Source organism: Ruditapes philippinarum, unplaced genomic scaffold (assembly GCF_026571515.1).
Source record: "Ruditapes philippinarum isolate M1 unplaced genomic scaffold, ASM2657151v2 ctg8913_1_1_1_1, whole genome shotgun sequence".
Lineage (NCBI taxonomy): Eukaryota > Metazoa > Mollusca > Bivalvia > Venerida > Veneridae > Ruditapes > Ruditapes philippinarum.
The window spans coordinates 33,711-37,338 of record NW_026859987.1 but is presented as its reverse complement, the minus strand read 5'-3'; the positions used below and the strand labels follow the sequence as shown (position 1 = coordinate 37,338).

The 3,628-nt window shown below is 30.8% G+C and overlaps 1 long non-coding RNA gene across 1 annotated transcript; it reads right to left on the bottom strand.

Annotated features, from left to right (window-relative positions):
• Positions 1 to 211: 211 nt before the first annotated feature.
• Positions 212 to 3,274, bottom strand: LOC132758525 (uncharacterized). The gene is made up of 3 exons (XR_009629586.1): positions 3,169 to 3,274; positions 1,010 to 1,190; positions 212 to 291 (listed from the first exon to the last, which is right to left on the bottom strand). It is a non-coding gene; the product is annotated as an uncharacterized LOC132758525 (long non-coding RNA).
• Between the last annotated feature and the right edge of the window lie 354 nt (positions 3,275 to 3,628).

The window sequence follows — 3,628 nt, the reverse complement described above, 5'->3', positions numbered from 1 at the left end:
TTGTCATTTAGAAATAATATACCCTGGTATTTTCCTATTTCGCCACAAAAACAATAAGTTTCGATCATTTGTTGAGAAAGACCCTCAATGCCACTATAGAGAAGAAAGTATTCGCACAACTTAAGTAGTGTCTTTGCTATAAGATAACTATAATGTATTAGTTTTAATTGGAGAATATTGTTTTTTGAAATATGCAATGATAAAAAAGTTACCTGATAATTCTTTATTTTAAGTTGAAGAAACTTTTCTTTGTCACCTTGCATGAACTGTACTTTGTATTTTGCCAACGAACTGTGAACGTTTAACAGCATCATTTATTTGAACTTATTTATGTTTGACATACTAAATAAAGATCCTAAATTAAGCTTGTAAAACTGTGATGGATTGAATAATACAGATAGGATCGTTTATATATCATCATTACCATGTGTATATTTAGGACAAAATATAAACATATTTAACTAATTAAAAATGAAAAAAGATGTTCTGCTCTTTATTTCACAAACGTTTGGCAAATTTAAAACATGAAACTTTCCAATTTGTATCTTGGTAGATACAGTAGGGTGAACGTTTCGGTTGTCTAAAATAACGTTTTTCGTGCGTGCTTTTTTTTGCGTATATCGTGCGTGCGTATATCGTGCAACGTGTGTCTGATAAAACGCTTTCTCAAGAGTACATCGTTTGCAAGCGTTAAACGTTTGCCGTCTTCCGTGTATCATTTTTCGTTTAGCGTGCGTTTGTGTTCCCCAGAATTAGTTTTTAAAATGCCATATTAATTTCGTTCGCCTATATGTAAATGATTTACTGGGACAGGACACTCCTAAGCTTTCATTGCCTTTTGCCCAGTCCCAAATGTATTGTGTAAATATTGTTCATCATAATTTATTCCAGAGCGTGAGTATTGCGTGTAAACTGAAACGTTCATCCTACTGTATAACTTAAACAGAAACTCATAAATAAAATAATATTCTTTTCTTTTTCCATCATTAACATTTAAGCAGACGCTCACCTCTCGTCAATGCATTTCTTCAGTGTTAAAACCCAATTTTTGTCTATAAGAACACCAGTGCAAACCTGCTTCCCTGATTTCTCAATTTTAGCCACATATGGATAACTTTTGCCGTCAACAGTCTTGCCTTTCTTTATTCTTGATTCCTTTTCGTGAGGACTGCACGACACTAGCACCGTTACTTAAAAAAATAATTTTAAATCGAAACCCTTTTTTGTCAGTATATTTAAATATCAAATAAATTAATGTTCGAGGGTGAAATATTAAAGTAAATATACTATTCTATAATAAGAGCAGTGTAAGCATGCACGTTTTGGTTAATTCAACAAACAGGTTGCATTTAAATTGACAAGAAAAAAACATTAATTAAATCCAAAGTCTGATTATTTTGACAAATTGAATGCTGATTTTTTGGTATGCATATACACGTATAAAATTATTAAAGACTAGTTGTTTTCACTTTAATTTCCCGTTATCATCAATTTTAAATTAAACAGTTAAAAATAATCAAATACTTTGAAGAATATTAATTCAGTTGAAATAGTACATCTTAAAAAAATGTGTCTTTACATACTACATACTTCTCCTGTTTTGTCTATCCAAACGAACAAAACAAAATATTAGGTAGTTACAAGTTAAATGTTGATGCTGCACATTAAAGACGTTGCCAAATGATGTGAACAATCAATCAGCATTGAAAATCGTTCTCTATTACAGTTGAATATCCGAAACACAAATCATTTTTTTTCTCCATGTTCTTGGAATGTGCTCGTTGTTTAATAATAATGTTGCATTTTTTTGCGAAAAGGTAGAACCTAATGCATAAATTCAAAAAGTAATGTCATGTCTGAACTCTTAAATGTTTGTCTTTTGCGACAAATATTGAAACGTCTGGTCGAAGCAAAATAAGTTGGATAAAAAGTAAAATTGATATGATTGGTATACTTAAAATAAATTCAAGACAATATGTGGCGAGAATATATCCATTCAATTTTTGGTACGAATTGCATAATATTCGAATGATTTTGAGGACGAACTGTTCTGCAGTGATCTCCTCTCACTGGCCGTAGCCTAACCGGCGTACTTTCCTAACGGTTGAGGGAGAACCGCCTCTCTGATAGTGTATAATGGTTTAGGCTTTGTAACTTGTAGTTTAATGATTCGACAAGTGCTATTGATCAAAGTTGTCCTGGTTCCATCGAAGACTAATGCTAGATTACGGAGTATCATAATTAGTATGCAACAATTTAAGGCGGAGTCGAACTTCAACAGAGGCGTAGCAAATGAAGTAAGTGACACTGCCCCAGTCGTTACCTCTTTCAGCGGTTAAGTTTTAGGACGATCGACTATAGCCTGGCTCATTGAAACGTTTTTTATTATGTAGATAAAATTAGATAATGATAAAAAGAATATGATATTCAAACATGGCACTTTCACTTCAATGAAACGTTTACTCTAATCCTTTAAAGCTCTGTGACATGTTGTACATCAGAAAAGCTATCTTAATTAGAAAATTTGAAAATAGTGTGACTTTGTTAAAAAAACAACAGAAATACACAAAATCAAGTCTAAAAGTGTCCCTATTACTGTATGGACAAATGCATATCATATCTACTAAACATCGCTTTCAAGCGGCGTCTAATGAAGGTATTTACGTTACCCAATGCAATCATAAATTTACATTCATGTCAATTTACTTTAAACCGCGAAAAGTAGGCTCTGGAAATTTGCTTAAAACAGACTATTACTCAGCCATACTTCAATAGCAGACATACTGAGTCTGATAAAGAAATGACGTATATATTAAGTATACATTTATGAGATGTTTCTTTTTTTTTTTTTTTTTTTTTTGTTAAAAAAGTTTAAAATCTTCAACTTAGAAAAAAAACAACAGTCATACAATTGAAAATATAGCGAAAATTTGAAAAAAATATTATCACTATTAACGTACATATTCACGATCCCATGCATACCAACTATTTTTTGCAAAAAGAGAAACTATACATGCAATATACGAAAAGAAAAAATTATAAACTTATCATTCTGAGTGTTTACACGTCAAGAGTAAAACAGTATTATTGTATGTAAATAAGTGAAGAATGAAAATATGTACAAAATCCTTGTAATTCCTTGCAGATTTATATGTAAAAAATACTTACATAGCGTAAAGTAGATACAAATTTTCATGAAATCCATTTAATATCTGTAAACTTACATAAACTTAAGAATTTGCAATTATTATTATATGAAGTGTTTTCTTATAGCTTTGAAACCATGTAGGTAGATATTGGCGAAAGTAATATACATGTATTAAAAATTCATTAAATGATTTTTATAATGCGTAATTTCTTATGCCAGTGGCACTATAATATGTAATGTTAGTAATTGGTATAGTATAACCGTTACCTTTGTGTCTCAATTATAATACAAATTATCTTGTGTAACAATCATTGTTGAACATCCGAAGTATCTCTAGGCGTTTATAAATCGTATGAGAAATCGACAGCTCAAGAACTTTGACCATTCGCAACTAAGTATTACATTTGCTTAAAGGTAGTGGTAAAACAATGTCTCATTATGCTTAACAATTTTGACAACTAAAACTTTGATGTATGAGTG